Source organism: Petaurus breviceps, unplaced genomic scaffold (assembly GCF_028583685.1).
Source record: "Petaurus breviceps papuanus isolate PSGF00001 unplaced genomic scaffold, PetGlider_PUasm1.0 126, whole genome shotgun sequence".
In the NCBI taxonomy this organism is placed as follows: domain Eukaryota; kingdom Metazoa; phylum Chordata; class Mammalia; order Diprotodontia; family Petauridae; genus Petaurus; species Petaurus breviceps.
The window spans coordinates 3016583-3034458 of NW_027185655.1; the positions used below are offsets into that span (position 1 = coordinate 3016583).

The 17876-nt window shown below is 39.9% G+C and overlaps 1 protein-coding gene across 3 annotated transcripts in view; it reads left to right on the forward strand.

The window, feature by feature from the left end:
• The window catches only part of MOB1B (MOB kinase activator 1B), a 70423-nt gene that overhangs the window by 24526 nt on the left and 28021 nt on the right, over positions 1–17876 (forward strand). The gene's annotated exons all lie outside the window — the stretch shown is intronic.

Below are 17876 nucleotides of genomic sequence, written 5' to 3' on the forward strand. Positions count from 1 at the left end.
AAATTTACCTCTTTGCAATTTCTGCCCATTATTCTTAATTCTTCCTTCTGGGGCCAAGCACAACCCCTCACGTATATGAAAACAGCTGTCATGTTTCCTTTCAGCCTTCCCTTCACCAAGCTAAATCCTCATTCCTTCAGCCTATTCTCCCAAGCTGGTGAATCTCAAGTCTGTCACCATCTGAGTTGCTATCCTCTGGATACTCCCCAGAGTAGTCAGTGAGTGACGTTATCATCTCCCTCGTCCTAGACATCACACCTCTGTTGAGTTTGCTTGAGGTTACACTAGCTTTCTTGGCTGCTGTAGCACTCTCTTAATAGACTTAAACCCTACAGATCTGGGTTTTCTTTGGGGGGCCGGGAATGATGACTGTCTAACTATACCATCCTCCTTTATATTTACAGAGTGGATTTTTAAAAATTCAGTTATATGTCTTTCCATTTGTGCTTTTCCAATTGCATCTTCTAGGATTAGGCCAGTGGCCTCTCTCACCTGTCAGGCTGTTCTGCATCTTTACCCTGGCCTCTCTTGTGTCAGCTATCCCTCTTAGCTTTATGTCCTCTGCAAACTTGGTAAAAACAGCATGTATACCTTTATCCAAGTCACTGATAAAACAGCCAAGCAGAGATACCTGGGGAACTTGTGGAGACAGTCCTTAAAGTTGGCACTGAGCCGCTCTTGACCTCAGATGCTTAATAGCTGTGTGACCCTGGGAAAGTCACTGAATCTCCTTGCCTCTGTTTCCTCATCTATAAAATGAGGATAATAATAGTGCCTCCCTCCCAGGAGTATTGTGAGGATCAGGAAAATATTTGTAAAGAGCTTTGCATAGGGCCGGGCAGCTAGAAGATGCTATATAAATGCTTATTCCCTTCCATCTTACCTAGCTAGCATTCCAGTAGCACTTTGCATGTGCCAGGCCCCATGCTAAACACTACAAACATTATCTCATTGGTCCTCACAAGAACCCTGGGAGGTAGATGCTCTTATCATCCTTTTTGTGTACAGCTGAGGAAAGACGTTCATATTGGTGTATGTAGCCTGTTCAGTTGATAAAGCCAGTCTCGTTGGTCTTGTAGCTTTCCAACTCCTTTCTCTTCCTTTTTTGAAGATCAGTGCCACATTGTTTTGTAGTCTTTTGTAATAGCTGTCATTGTCCATGAACTCAAAGAACTCACAATACAATAAACATTAAGTACCTCCCCTGTGCTAGGCGCTGTGCTAAGCTTTTGGGACATAAACAAGAAAAGAAAGACAGTTCCTGCTCTCAAAAAGCTTACATTCTAATGAGGGAAAGAAGATACTTAAAGGAAATTGAAAGGAAAGGGAAGAATTCTAGCTGGGACATGATGAAGGTAGTGTTGTAGTTGAAACTCAGCAAAGCAGCTGAGAGCAGATGGAGAGGAGACTGGCATTCTGAGCCCTTTTTGAAGGGAGGCTATGGGAAGAGTTTTTGTCCTACCCTCTGACCTTCCAATCAGAGAGGCAGAAGCATCTGAAGGTACCGATGAAGTCTGAGTAGCAAAGCTGAAGCCATCTCCATGGTGATGAGTTTATGGGGGAGGCGAGGATGATGAAGATGATGATGGAGTTGAAACCAAGCAGAGCAGCTAGTGACAGAAGAAAATGAAAATCCACTCAGTGGTTCAGTAATCACAGTGATCAGCTTTTTCATTACCCTGGAGTTTAGATCTCTGGACCAGGTGATTTGATCTCTTCAGGGTTAGCTCGCAGTTAGCCATCCAGCTTTCTCCATTCTAAATATTAACTTTTGCAGATAAAACAGAAGAAAAATGTGTTAAACAGCTCCATCCTTTCTCCATCAAATGGCGTTGCCCCACCTGCCTGAAGCAACAGTCCTTTTCCTTCTTTGTTCTTCTTTGAGCCTCTCTCTTCTTTCCCTCCAGTTTAGTTTCAGCATCACCCAAATGCAATGTTTTGTTGTCATTGGCAACCATCCGTTAATCACAGCTCATTTTGGACCGTCGTGCTTGTGATGATTTTCTTACAGAATCACGTCACACTTTTCAATTGATCCTCTCTCACCTGCCCTCTTTTTGACATTGAGCTCTGTCTGCTGTACATGGTAATTTCTTTGGAGGACTTCTTTCTTTTCTTCATCAAAATTGCTTCTTATTGTGTCCTTAGAAGCTTTCCATTTTTAGTAGGCTGTTTTCCCCCACTGGAAGCTTAGTCCCCAGGAATTCTGCCTATCCATTCTTTGAATCCTTGGTTGTAGGGGAAAAAGTGTTGTATTTTGGAGGTAGAGAAACTGGGTCCTAGAATCCCTGCTTGTCTATACCTTATTAATTGCATAGCCTTGCACAGGTTACTTTGGAAGAAAGGAAACAAGCATTTATATAACCTGCAGCCTCAAGGCCACATATGGTGTTCTAAGTCCTTGGGTGCAGCCTTTTGACGGAGTCTAAGTTTACAGAGCATATCCTTTGATTAAGGGGATTTGTTCTGTGAGATTTGGAGTCAGTCAGAGGGGAGCGCTTGAGGCCCCAGAGGGTCACCAGTTCCCTACCCCTAACATAGCACCATTATCTAGTGCCAGCCCTGTGCTGTGTTTTACAAGGATCTCATTTAACTCTCACTACAACTCTGAGAGATAGGTGCTATTATTATTGTCCCCATTGTACAGGCGAGGAAACTCAGCCAGACACAGGTGAAGCGTCTTGCCCAGGGTCCCAGTTGTCTGAAGCTAGATTTGAACCTCCACATTTCCTGACTTCGACGACATAGCCTTCGAACTCAGAGCTGTGCTGCTTAGCTTTTCTGGGCCTCCGTTCTCAAACAAGAAGATTGTGCTCCCTTAGATTCCTTGCAGTTTTAAATCTACTACCCTATTTGAAGTTCAAGGGCACATGTCAGACTCTTCCTCACTTTCCATCCTTGTCCGTTTGATTGATCCCTTCCCCCTGTGGCCCAAGTCCCTAGTATGTCTGCTCCAGCCACCATTCCCTACTTGGTGAGAATCTGACCCAGAACAGCAGCTTCTTTTGTTGGTTCTTCCACTTTTTGAATGATGAAATGATACTTAAGGCACGTCAAGAAATATCGTAGTTACTCTGCTTTTGGCAGAGACAGTTCCAGAGAGAGAGAGATCTTAATATGTAATAGCACTGATATGTTAATCTCCTGGGAGGTTTCTTTTTCAAAAGATATTTTAACTTATACTTTGGCTTCACATCACCAAGATTTCTCAATTTGTTGTTCCCCCTAGCTATCCTTTATGGGAAGAAGAAGGAAAATGATTCAAGAAAAAATAACAAACATCAAAAAGGGCTGACAGTATATGGAGGGTTCTGCATCTGTATTCCATTTCTGCCAAGAAGTAGGGGAAGCATCGTCTCATATCTTGTATTTGGGCATTGTTATTATTTTCAGAGCATTCCCTTTCAATTTGTTGTTCTTCCCATTTTCATTGTTGGTGTCATCGTATAAACCGGCTTTGCATCGGTTCATGTCTTCCCCTGCTTCTCAGTGTTCACCACATTCATTGTCCCCGTGCTTCTGGCACAGAAGTATATTCTCATTATTTATGTGATACAACTTGCCTAGCTATTCCCCAATTGATGAACATTTATTTTGTTTCTATTTCTTGCTACTCCTAAGAGTGCTGCTGCTGGAGTGTGCACGCACGTGTGTGTGTGTGTGTGTGTGTGTGTGTGTGTGTGTGTGTGAGAGAGAGAGAGAGAGTATGAATGTGTGTGTGTGTGTGTGTGTGAGAGAGAGAGAGAGAGAGAATATGAGTATGAGTGTGTGTGTGTGTGTGTGTGTGTGTGTGTGTGTGTGTAGCCTTTCTTATTATCCTTGACTTATATCAAACACTATAATCTTGCCAATACTTGTTAAGCACTTTCCAGGGCCAGAAGTCTGTTGTTTCCAAAGCTGTGACACTGATTTTGAAGTTGTCTTCTTAGACATCATCTTTTTCACTAGCTAATCATTTATGGTATGTTCCCCTTCAGGATAAGCAGGAGATATGTTGGGAAATCTAGGTCGTGTAAGAAAGGTGTTGGTTTCCTGCCCGATATTGCATGCAGTGTCTTTATCAGGGCTTTCTAATATCTTTGTAATCTTTATCTTTCTAATATCTTTTCTTTATTTTTTTTGTCCTTTTTTTGTCTTTATTAATTTGTTCGTTTACTTTGAGTTTAAAGGATTCAGTTCCACAGTTCTTTGAATTTCAAATTTTCTGTAACCAAAGTTACAGTAACTTTAAATGGGATTTCTCTTTCTATCTCTTGCTGTTGGATTTCATTAGAAATATACAGGAGTGCCGAGGATCTACGTGGTCTTATTTTATATCCTGCAATTTTGCCAAATGTATTTATTGTCTCAAGTAGTTTTTTACTTGATTCTTTAGGATTCTCTAAGTATATCATCATATCATCTGCAAAGAGTGATAACTTGGTCTCTTCTTTGCCTAATTTTATTCCTTTGATTTCTTTTTCTTCTCTAATTGCTACTGCTCACATTTCTAGTACCAGATTGAATAAGAGGGGTGATAGTGGACACCCTTGTTTCACTCCTGATCTTATTGGAAGTGCTGCTAGCTTATCCCCATTACATGTAATACTTAGTGATGGCTTTAAATAGATGCTACTTATTATTTTAAGGAAGTCTCCATTTATTCCTATACTTTCTAGTGTTTTTAATAGGAATGGATGTTGCACTTTGTCAAAAGCCTTTTCTGCATCTATTGAGATAATCATGTGGTTTCTGCTAGTTTTATTGTTGATATGATCAATTATACTGATGGTTTTCCTGATGTTAAACCATCCATGCATTCTTGGAATAAATCCTACCTGATCAAAGTATATTATTCTTGTGCTAAGTTGCTGTAGTCTTTTTGCCAATATTTTATTTAAAATTTTTGCATCTATATTCATGAGAGAAATTGGTCTTTAATTTTCTTTTTCCGTTTTATCTCTTTCTGATTTAGGTGTCAGTATCATGTTTGTGTCATAAAAAGAATTTGGTAGAACTCCTTCTTCACTAGTTTTCCCAAATAGTTTATAGAGTATTGATTGGAGTCAATTGTTCTTTAAATGTTTGATAGATTTTGCTAGTAAATCTGTCTGGCCCTGGAGATTTTTTCCTAGGGAGTTGATTGATGGCTTGTTCAATTTCTTTTTCTGAGATGGACTTATTTAAGTAATTTACTTCCTCTTCAGTTAATCTGGGCAGCTTATATTTTTGTAAATATTCATCCATTTCACTAAGATTGTCAGATTCATGTGCATATAATTTGGCAAAATAATTCCTAATTATTGTTTTAATTTCTTCTTCATTGGAGGTGGATTCACCCTTTTCATTTTTGATACTCATAATTTGGTTTTCTTTTTTATTTTATCATGTTGGCTAAAGGTCTATCAATTTTATTGTTTTTTTCATAAAACCAGCTCTTAGTTTTATTTGTCAATTCAATAATTTTCTTAATTTCAATTTTATTAATCTCTCCTTTGGTTTTCATTATTTCTAATTCAGTATTTAATTGGGGATTTTCAATTTGTTTTTTTTTCTAGCTTTTTCAATTGCATGCCCAGTTCATTGACCTCCCTTTTCTCTACTTTATTCATGTATGCACTCAGAAATATAAAACTTCCCCTAAGAACTGCCTTTGCTGCATCTCACAAATTTTGATATGTTGTCTCATTATTGTCATTCTCTTGAATGAAGTTACTGATTGTTTCTGTGATTTCTTGTTTGACCCACTCATTCTTTAGGATTAAATTGTTTAGTTCCCAGTTAGTTTTTAGTCTGTCTTTCCATGTCCCTTTATTGCATATGATCTAAGAATGATGCATTTAATATTTCTGCCTTTCTGCACCGAATTGTGAGGTTTTTATGTCCTAGTACATGGTCGATTTTTGTGTATGTGCCATGTACTGCTGAGAAGAAGGTATATTCCTTTTTATCCCCATTCAGTTTTTTCCAGAGATTTATCATACTCACCCTCTCTAAAATTCTGTTCACCTCCTTAACTTCTTTCTTGTTTATTTTGAGGTTGGATTTATCAAGTTCAAAGAGGGAGAGATTAAGGTCCTACTAGTATAGTTTTGCTATCTATTTCTTCCTCTAATTCCCTTGCCTTCTCCTCTAGGAATCTGGATGCTATACCACTTGGTGCATATATGTTAAGTAATGATATTGCTTCATTCTTGATGGTGCCTTTTAGCAGGATATAGTTTTCTTTCTTATCTCTTTTAATTAGATCAATTTTTGCTTTTGCTTTATCTGAGATAAGGATTGCTACCCCTGCTTTTTTTACTTTAGCTGAGGCATGATATATTTTACTCCAGCCTTTTACCTTTACCCTGTGTGTATCCCTCTGCTTCAGGTGTGTTTCTTGTAAACAGCATATTGTAAGATTATGGTTTTTAATCCATTCTGCTGTGCACCTCCATTTTATGGGAGAGTTCATCCCATTCAAGTTCAGTTACGATTACTGTCTCTTTCCCTTCATCCTCTTCCCTCCCCTGTTTATGCTTTTATTTTTCTCCTCTTCTCCCTTCCCCTCTTTAAGAGTTTTCCTTTTGACCACCACCTCCCTCAGTATTCCCTTCTTATCAGCCCCCTTCCCTTTTCCTCCCCTTTTTCTTACTTCTTCCCTCCCTTCTAACCACCCCCGTCTTTCGTAGCCCTTCCCCCTCCTACTGCCTGTAAGATATGATAGTTTTTTATACTTAATGTAGTATGTTATTTCTTCTTCGAACCAAGATTGACAGGAACAGATCTCATGCAAAGCTCCTCTCCTTCTCCTCTTTCCCTCTATTATTATATGTTTTGTGTCTCTTCTCCATAGAGTCCTATGCTTAACTGGTTGTGTTATTACCTCCTTGCACCAGAACCAATGAAGGAAAAGCTCATATAATACTCATCTCCCTCCCTTCTTTCCCTCTGCTATATTGTTTTTATGCCTTTTTGTGTGGTGTAATTTACCCTTTTCTGCTTCATTCTTTCCTCTTCTTCCATTGCAGTCCCTTTATAGCCCTTAATAAGGTTTTTTTAATCGTCATTTTGTGTAATTTATACCCATACACTCATCTTGTCTATAAACAGTTTGCTCTTATTAAATAACAGGGTGTGAGGGTGTGTGTTTGTGTGTGTGTGTGTGTGTGTGTGTGTGTGTGTGTGTGTGTGTGTGTTTTCCTTATTTATCTTTCTGTGTCTCTCTTGCTTCTCGTAATTGGAAGTTGAATTTTCCATTGAGCTGGCTTTTTCATCAAGAAGGTCTGGAAATGATCCTTGGTTGTAACCTGAGCTCTTTTGTCTTGAGAAAAATTGTATTCCCCTTCCTCTGATCTTTCAGTGTAGAGGCTGCCAGATCCTGTGCGATCCTCACTGTGATTCTGTGATATTTGAATTGTTTCTTTCTGGCTGCTTGTATTATTTTCTCCTTTACCTGGTAGTTTTGGAGGTTGGCCACAACATTTTGCGGACTTTTCAATTTGGGATCTCTTTCACAGGAGGTGTCCGGTGGATTCTTTCGATTTCTATTTTACCCTCTGGTTCTAGGATCTCAGAGCAGTTTTCCTTGATGAGCTCTTGGAAGATGTTGTCCAGGCTCATTTTTTCATCATGATTTTTCAGTAGGCCTATAATTCTCAGATTATCTCTCCTAGATCTGTTTTCCAGGTCAGTTATTTTTCCACTGAGACATTTTACCTCTTTTTCTTAATTTTTCATTGTTGATGTTTGTCTAATTTTTGGTTCTTCATAGAGTTATTTGCTTCAATTTGGTTGATTCTAGTTTTTAGCGAATTATTTTCCAGTTAGTTTTTTGAGCTCCTTTTCTATATCACACATTTTTCTTTCTAAGGAGCTGTTTTCTTGTAATGTTTTTCTAATTTTGCAATTTTGATTTTAAAAGAATTATTAATTTTATCTTCTACCTAAATTGGTTTTCAAAGTTACTTTTGAGCTCATCTAAGAATGCTTTCTGTGCTTGAGACCAATTCCCTGTTGAGGCTTCAGTGTGGGTATGGAGTCAACATGGTCTCCCACTGAATTTGGTTTCTCCCTCTCAAGGATAGTAGGACTCCAGAGTCTTTGTCTTTGCATTCTGTTTTTTACCCATTTTGTGGCAGGGTCCTAGCCACACCCTTCCTCTAGGGTTCCCAAGCCTTTACTGTTTGAGGTTTTGCCCTGGGACAATAATTATTATGTTTTCAGGGTCAGAGGAGGGGATTGGAGAAGCCAGGGTTCACTGTGCCATTCTGGTCCCTGGAAGTCCAGATAGGGGCTTTTTAAATTTCTGGGCTGTGGATTGGTAGTCCCAGGAAATAGCTGCTGTCCCTGCCAGGGGCCCTGCATTTGATTCTTACCCCACTCTGTCCAGTCCCAGCCCTGTGGTGATAGGCCTGGCAGTGGCCCTTGTGGTTGGTGGGTCAACTTGCTGCCATGTTGATTAGCCCTCATCTGGGCCTCCGTGCTGCCCAAGGTAGTCTTCTGGGCCTCAGCACAGCCCCAGGGTTGTCTTCCTCTAGATTTTTTCTGACTTCATTTGTGACCATGTGAATCATTGTAAATGATAGTTATCCTGTTTGTCAAGTCTTTGGACGTTACCTGTCACAACTGGAGTATATTCTCCACCCAGGAGGAAAGCAGACCTCTCTGTGGGTAGCTACTCCAGAGATAGTACTTAGTAGGAATTTATCAAACGCCTTGGCCCTTATTGGAGGACTTGTTCCAGGACAGCCGCTATAGAGTCCTTGGAATTCCTACCTCCCAGGGGCAGAATACAGATGCGGAACCTCCGCAGAGCATTAGCCCATTTTGATGCATTCTCTAGTTTTTTCTGGACCTTTGTTTCTTCCTTTTTTTTTTTTTTTTTTTCAAAAAGTGATGAGGGGAGGGGTGCAACACTTTGAGGAATCTTGAGAATAAACCCCCTATGAGGTTAACATATCAATGCCTTTGCATATTACGCAGACATCTCTCTGGAAACTCTTCCAAAAGCGCAGTAACTACAGTATTCCTTACTTGCTGTGATGAATAGATGCCCCATTTTCAGAGTGTGCAGCTCACATCAGTTCCAAATGTTTAGTGAGCTTCCCTTTCTTCACGATGTGACAGTTTTTTACCTTCTAATTTCCCTAACATAGGTCAAAATTCCCCTTTGCCACTTCAGAGTTGTTTTCTTAATTAGTTTTCATAATGAAATTACTTTTCTATTTTTTAAATGATTAATATTTTTTCCCAATTGCATGTAAAAACAGTTTTTAACATTCATTTTAAAACATTCTGAGTTCCAAATTCTCTTCTTTGCTTCCTCCCCTCTTCCCTCTCTGAGACAATAAGCAATTTGACATAGGTTAAATGTGAGCAGTTGTGCCAAACTTATTTTCTTATTAGCCATGTTGTGAACAAAAACACAGACCAAAAAACCCTCCAAAACCCCAAATCAAGAAAAAAACTAAAGTGAAAAATAGCAAGCCTCAATCTGCATTTATACTCCTGTCAGTTCTTTCTCTGAAGGTGGATAGCATTTTTCATCATGAGTCCTTTGGAATTGTCTTAGATCATCGTATTGCTGAGAATGGCTAAGCCATTCCCCAATTGATAGGTATCCCATCAATTTCCAATTCTTTTCCACCACAAAAATAGATGCCATAATTTTTGCACAGAGAAGTCCTTTTCCCTTCATAAAAAATCTCTTTGGGATACGAACCTAGTAGTGGTATTTGCTGGATCAATGTATGTATGCACTGTTTTGTAGCCCTTTGCTCATAGTTTCACATTGCTCTCCAGAATGGTTGGATCACTTCACAACTCTACCAACAGTGCATTAGTCTCCCAGTTTTTTCATATCCCCTCCAACATTTATCTTTTTGTGTGTATCTTAGCAACCACTCTTATAGGTGTGAGGTGGTACCTCAGAGTTGTTTTAATTTGCATTTGTCTACCAGTAGTGAATTAGAACATTTTTATATGACTATAGATAACTTTGATTTCTTCATCTGAAAACTGCATATTCATATCCTTTGATCATTTATCAATTGGGAAATGACTTGAATTCTTTTTTTTTTCTTTTTGCAAGTGGGAAGGTAAGGCAGTTGGGGTTGTGACTTGCCCAAGATCACACAGCTAGTTTTGTGTTAAGTGTCTGAGGCTGGATTTGAACTCAGGTCTTCTTGACTCCAGCACCAGTGCTCTATTCAGTGCGCCACCTAGCCGCCCTTGAATTCTTATAAATAGAAATCAGTTCTCTGTATATTTGAGGAATAAGACCTTTATTAGAGACAATTGGTGTAAACATTTTCTCAATTTTCTGCTTTCCTTCTTTCTAATCTTTGCTGCATCAGTTTTGTTTGTGAAAAAACTTTTTAATTTAATCTAATCAAAATTGTCCATTTTACATCTTGCAATGCTGTCTCTTGTTTGGTAGTGAATTCTTCCCTTCTCCATAGATCTGACTTGTATACTATTCCTTGCTCTCCTGATTTGCTCATAGTTGCATGCCCAGCTCATTGACTTGCTCTTTCTCTATTGCTGTAAGTGTTTAGAGATTTAAAAAAAAAACCTATGCAAAGCTGTGATGGTTATAACCTCGTGTGGGTGGTTTTTTTGGAGGGGGGTCCCTTGTATTAGATGAAGAAAGCTTGCACATTAAGCGAATCGGAGCATAGCGTAACTGTTACACGCACACATGTTTTGTTTTAAAATATGGACCATAGGAAGGGAAACCAAAGGTTTAAATTGCTTTTAAATTTGAGCAGTCTGTTACCTGGATAGAGCAGTGAGAGTGTGCCTAGTGAGTTGTGACTGATGACAGTGTAGAGAATGAGGGAGGGATGTCCTGGGAATTCCCTTGGATTCATTTTGGGCCTTAACTTGTTGTTTTAGACTGTGAAGAGGAGAAACAGCAATCTCATTGAATTAGCGAAAGATAAGAGATTGAATTGCATTATGAGGAAGTAGAGGTCAACCGATCATTTATTCAGTGCCTGTCTTCCAGGTGCTATGAAGAGGCACATATTGGAAGGAAATCTGTTTGCTTTTAAATGGGAATAACCAATTGGGGGAAAAATTGATCTAAATCACTTTTTCTTTAGACATGAGAAAACCTTTCAAGTAATATTGGGTATTCCCCAAATAATTATTCACATGCCTGTGATGGGTGGATCACAAACCAACAATCCATCCGGAACTTGCATTTTAAAATAAACCATTTGGATTTACACATCAGCACTGATCCATTTGGCTGTATGAAATTAGGTAGACAAGTTTGGCAGAAGCAAACATTAGTCATAAAGTCAAAAAATGTTAGGACTGGTAAGACTAGTAAGGCCCTTTGGGGCATCTTGTTTAGTTCCCTTATTTTGTAGATCAAGAAACAGGCTCAGAAATTTAGGAGTAGCTCAAGCCAGGACATAGAACTAGGGTAAAACCCAAGTCTCCTTCCCCAATAAATGTATTATGTGCAAGTCTTATAATTTATGATGTTAGTTTTCTTAAACATATGAGTTGGTCTTTAGACCTGCTTACTGTGGGTGTATGTGGGATCTTATGTATGTGCCCTTCCCCTGCCTCTCTGTCTCTGTCTCTCTCTCTCTCTCTCTCTCTCTGTCTCTCTCTCTCTCTCTCTCACACACACACACACACACACATCACATCTTCAGTCTCTTTTTGCTTTTTCTTTTGTTAAAGGTGGAATTGTAGGAGGGCAAGGAGGGAACAAACGTGTAGGGGGAAGCATGGTTAGCCCAAGAAAAGTTGTTGAATCAGAAAACCTTGTGTGATTCTGATATTCTTGGATAAATGAGAAAGGTCAGATAGAGGAAGAAGGAAGTTTAAAGAGAGGGTCAATTGAAGTTGATAAATGTGTGTGTGTGTGTGCACACACATATATACATAAATGCACACATATACACACATATGTAGTTATCTTTGCTAAGGATCTAGGGAGGCAAGTCAGAAACTCTTTGAGAAAGGGTTGCTTAATTCCTTGGTTAATAGAGGGTTGGAGAGCCTGGGCAAAGTCTCCTGACTAACCTCACTCCAAGCCATTCTGGTGGCTTTGTTTGGAAACTCGTCCTTCCAGTTCTTCCCGAGCTTCTGGTTGATATCGTGGGCCTTGTATCTCAGACCCATTGAGCTGAGTTTTGGACCAAATATAGGGGGTGCAAGATGTCTGCCTGAAGGGAAGACACATTACTCTTCTGGGACATCATATGAGTCATTTGTTTTTGTGGAAGGCTACTTTAAAAAGTTGGCAAATGACATGTTTTAAAGTGTATTTTGATAGATATGAGAAGACAAGTACCTCTGAAATGGGAAAGGGTATAACAGCTGCCAATTTAAAAAAAGTTTATGTTTTGGCTAGCTTGGAAGAGTTTTAGTTTTGACCATGTTTCTTAAGAAGATAGAAATGTTCCCAGGAGGTAGCTGGCTCTTGTGGAAAACTAGCCCTCTGTGACTGGCATTTCGACCTTTGCACAGCAATCACCCACTTCTTATATGTACAGGTCTTTTTTTCCCTAGTTAAAAAATTCTTAAATTAAAAGTTCAGGCATCCAGAGGTTAGGATTTTGCTCAGGAGCTCAGCACCTTCTACATACCACCTGTCCCCAGTCTATCTTTCCCTCCCCAAGGTTGGGAGCCCCAGGAATTTGGATATTGACTCAGGGAAATAGCTTCCCTTAGACCTTTTTGTGAGCTATGGCTCCTTGCTTGTTAGGTGATTCAATTGCACTTGTCTGTTTTCAGACACATAACTAGTCCTGCTTTCTGTAGAAATATATATCCCCTTGGCTTTCTCTCACCCACAGCATTACGCCTATGGTTCTCTTCAGGTAGCTTTCTGTTAGATGGGGCTGAGGAGGGATTAAGGCCCCTGCAACCTAAGTAGCATAATGACTCCGTAGAGATTGACATCCTCTATTTCCTGTACTCACTTGGTGGGGCAGGTGCAAATGAGCCTCATCGAAATGACCAGAGGCCAGAGCAGGCAGTCACTAGATCTCCCTCTGAAGGATCACAAAGCTGGGCCAGTTACTTCTTTGAAATTACCCTGTACTCTCCTGATTTCTGAAGGTTCGTTTACAGACAAGTTAATATTTGAGAAACAACTGCTGAGCCACAATTTGAGGTCACCTTTGTGTCTTCACTAGCTTCAGGTTTATTTGCTAAGCCCCTCTTTCCTGAATTCCTTTCATGTTCACTGTCTGTGCTTCTATCTTTATTCAGTTTAGAATGGCATACTACTCATGACTTAGGAAATACATTTTTTAAAAAAGGTAACTTTTTTGTTTGTTTGAAAGAAAAATAAATTGATTTCTTATAGTGGTTTACTATTTTCCTTTCCCTGTTGCTTGTGCTTTGAGCCTGTATACTATTATTCAGATAAACCAAGTCGTGCTTTTTCTGTGAAGTTCCTCTCTTCTCTCCCACACCTTTGTATCATTTCATTAAAATACTCATTATCTACCAGTATAGACCAACAGTTTAGCTACTACTTCCTTTGATAATGTACATTATTTGCCCTTCCTGAGTCCCAGATGCCTCCATTAAACCCCTGTCTTGTCATGGTTCTTAAAGCTTATTCCCACTGAATATAAGCTCTGGTAGGTACTGTCAGTGTGGAGAAGCTTTGAATATTAACCTGAAGACAGAATTGTATTTGACATCTGAAGACTAGCCTAGTAAAATTAGGAAAGGCTTATGGCCAGAAGATAGGCTGCCAGGTATGAATGACCTCAGGTACTAGATGGAGTTGAGATCCGACTGAGATCTGAAAGGAGTACACCAGTGAAATGAATCATTAAAAGAATGGAAGTAAAAATCTGAATGCTCATCTTCCTTTAAGTAAGTTTAGTCATTGGCTGGAAGACCTGAATTCAAATCCAGCCTCAGATGCTAGTTGTGTGGCCCTGGGCAAGTTACTTAACCTCTGTTTGCCTCAGTTTCTTCATCTGTAAAATGGAGATAACACTTACCTACCTTGTTTGTAAAGCACTTACCACAGGACCTGGAACATGGTAGGCTCTATATAAATGCTTATTATCCCTCCTTCTCCCTATTGATACTCTGTACTAGAATTATCAGACTGAGGGCCTTTATGAATATAACTGGTAAAAGATAGGAAGAATGGTTCTGTTCCCCTTTTCCCTTTATCTACGTGTCCACAACAGTAGCGTACAGAAATCAGGCACTTTCCCTTCCACTCCTGCTCAGTTTGACAAACATTGACTGAGCATCTCTGTTGTATAAGGCACCCGTTCTAAGATAAGTGGATTCAGCCCCTGTGGCAAAAGAGTTCAGTCACTGTGCTATGAGAAGTCTGAAGAGAGACTTCTGACCAAGAAGGCTACCCGAACAGGGGCAAGAATGAAGAAACGACAGTAGACATCACCGATGACACTTCTGCTCCAGAACTGCACAAAGTCCACCAGAAGCCCACAGGCAGGAGGGAAGGGGACTGTGAGCAGAGCCAGTACAGGCCAACAGGCTAGCCCTCCCTGTGCGACCAGACAGGCCAAAGTCACAGGTAGCTGGCAGAAGAGGAGAGCCCACCAAAAAGCCCTAGGAAGCCTCAGAAGTGGCCGACCTTGAAACCATACCCCTCTCCTGTTTATGACAGTGCAGGCCCAGTGCGGTTTCCATCACATATATATCATGTTTAGTGGACTCTGTGCATACAGGAGTTCAGTCTTGAACACTTAGCAGTGTTTAGGAAGTTCATTTCCCTTTATGGTTTTCCAAGTTTCATCATTGCCCCAAGGCTGCTAGCCTCTCAGTGTGCTCAATTGGGAGTAAGGGGCTGAGGGAGGATTGGGGAGGCTTTGGCAGATGTAGAATGATAAAAATAGCTAGTGCTTGCTCTTCAGTGGCCTGTGATCTAAGAAAAGAGATATCTACACAATGGGTAGACAGTATACACAGAAGAGATCAGAAAGAAGTTATAGGGACAAGTAGGGCAGTTTTCATACTACTGTATTAAATTTAATATACACTTAAAAACTATAACAATTCAGTTTCAAGATTCTAGTCTTGGTATACGGCAATGATCATATTTGAAGTTTAAATTCATAATAAAAGTTTAAAAATGTGAAATAAATTCAGCTCCTGCTTTCCAGCAGAAGAGATGGCATGTTTCTGAGTCACTGTGGTATGACTTGGAATATGTTAAGTGCAAAAGAGAGGTCTAGACAGAGTGTTCCGAGCATTTCGAGGGAGCATTTGAGTAGGGCATTGAAGTGGGGGAGGAGAGAAAAGGAGAAGTGCATTCTAGGAACAGGGGATGGCATGAGTACAGGAAAGGAGAGAATAGATGGCCGTAGGGTCTAAGAGGCTAGGACAGAAAGTTAGTCTGGAACCAGCTTGTGAACGGCCTCAGCCGTGGCTAGAATATCAGCTGTACAGATCTGATCAGAGACTTGGGGAGGGCAGGGGGGGAGTGCTTGTTGTTTGTCCTTTGTTCTCCAAAGGCATCAGGGAGGTGATACTGTGACATGCAAGTGAATTGGATTGAAGTGAGGGAGGTCTTTGCAGAGTCATCAGCCTCACTCCTCCAGAGCCATCTGAGCCCAGCGGCAAGATATAGATCTGGGCGACTGGAGATGCCTCCCTCATAGACATGGACAAGACCAAGGAAAAGAGGAGAGAGAGGGGACATAGAGTGTTAGGGCATCTAGCCTATGTTGAAAGGACAGGAAGATGAAGGCAAAGCCAACTGGAGCTGAGTTGGTGAGGGAAGGAGAACTCATGATTGGAGAGGTCAAGTGGATTTTGACAGTGCTCTGTGGAAACCAGGGGAAAATAGATTTAGTAAGAGGGAGCTGAAGGTTAGCAGTGGCAGAAGTCAAAGAAGGTAAGGACTCGGAATGGTTTCTGGGTTTTTTGATAGAGCAGCCATTAAAGACTTTGGAGAGGGGAAGTCACATTACTCCTCAGCCTCATTTTCTACAGCTCTTGAAATGAGGCCTTTGGGTCAGGTAATCTCCCAGGTCATAGGGCTGTAAGATTTTTTGGGATCTCTTATGAGGAGGAGCGATGCTTAGCTATAGTATAGGTGTTAAGTGTTTAGTGTGCCTAAATATGGTGCAAGTTTTAAAAGTTTTTTTTAAAAAGTTTTTTCTAAATGCCTTTTTATAAAATTGCAGTACTCAGATCTTTTTTTTAATTAAATTAATTTTTTAAAATTAAATTTTGTTTATTTTTAGTTTATATCATTCATTTCTGCAAGATTTTGAGTTACATATTTTCTCCCTGTCTTTCCCCTACCCACCACCCCAAAACAGCGATCCCACTGTATACCCCCTCCCCCAATCCGCTCTCTCCTATATCCTTCCCCATCCCCCCTCCGACTTTCCAGTAGGGCAAGATGGATCTCTATACCCCAGTGCCTGTATATCTTATTTCCCAGTTGCATGTAAAAAAAAAATGTATTTATATATAGTTTTGAAATTTGATTTTACAACTTTGAATTCCAGATTCTTTCCCTTCCTCCCTCATCACCCACCCTTACTGAGAAGATAAGCAATTCCATATAGGTTGTACACATGTAGCTACACAAAACATTTCCATAGTGGATATATTGTAAAAGACTGACTATATTTTCCTCTATCCTATCCTGCTCCCCACTTGTTCTGTTCTCTACTTTGACCCTGTCCCTTTTCAAAAGTGTGTGCTTCTAACTTCCCTCCCCCCCCAACCTGCCCTTTCCTCCATTATCCCTCCTCTCTTCCCCTCCCCCCCTACTCTTCTGTGGGGCAAGATACCCTATTTAGTGTGTATGTCATTCCCTTACTAAGCCAAATTCAGTGAGAGTAAGGTTGACCCCATTCCCTTTTGATTCCTGTTCTTGCCTTCCATTGTAGCAATTTTCCCTTGCCTCTTCTATATGAGATAATTTACCCCATTCTGCCTCTCCCCATCTCCTTCATTATATTCCTCTCTCACCTCTCAATTTCACCTTTTAAGTACCATCCCTTCTTATTCAATTAGTCTTTTGCCCTCTGTCTATGTATATCTGTACACATACATATATATACTCACATATGTATTCATGTGCCCATATACCCTCCTCTATAGACATATATATATATATATATAATATATATATATATGTATGTATACACATTTATATTCCCTTCAACTATTCTCATACTGAGAAAAGTTTATCGTTTTTCCATGTAGGCATGTAAATAGTTCAACTTTGATAAGTTCCTTATGATTTCTTTTCCCTATTTACCTTCTCATGCTTCTCTTGCTTCTTGTATCTGAATGTCAAATTTTCTATTCAATTCTGATTTTTTCATCAAGAATGCTTGAAAGTCCTCTATTTCATTGAATGACTATATTCTCCCCTAAACATGATACTCAGTTTTTCTGGGTAGGTGATTCTTGGTTTTAATCCCAACTCCTTTGACCTCCAGAATATCATATTCCAAGCCCTTTGCTCCCTCAGTATAGAAGCTTCCAGGTCCTTTGTTATCCTGATTGTTTCCACAATATTCAAATTGTTTCTTCTTGTAATATTTTCTCCTTGATCTGTGTACTCTGGAACCTGGCTATAATATTCCTAGGAGTTTTCTTTTTGGTATCTTTTCTAAGAGGTGATCATTGGAGTCTTTCAACCTCTATCTTGCCCTCTGGTTCTAGAATATCAGGGCAATTTTCCTTGAGAATTTCTTGAAGGAAGATTTTTAGGTTCTTTTTTTGATCATGGCTTTCAGGTAGTCCAATAATTTTTACTTTCATTTTTTATTTTTTGTCTTTTGGAGGGCAATTAGGGGCTAAGTAACTTGCCCAAGGTTACACGGCTAGTTTTGTGTGTGTGTGAGTGTTAAGTGTCTGAGGCCGGAACTGAACTCAGGTCCTCCTGACTCCAGGGCCTGTGCTTTATTCAGTGTGCCACC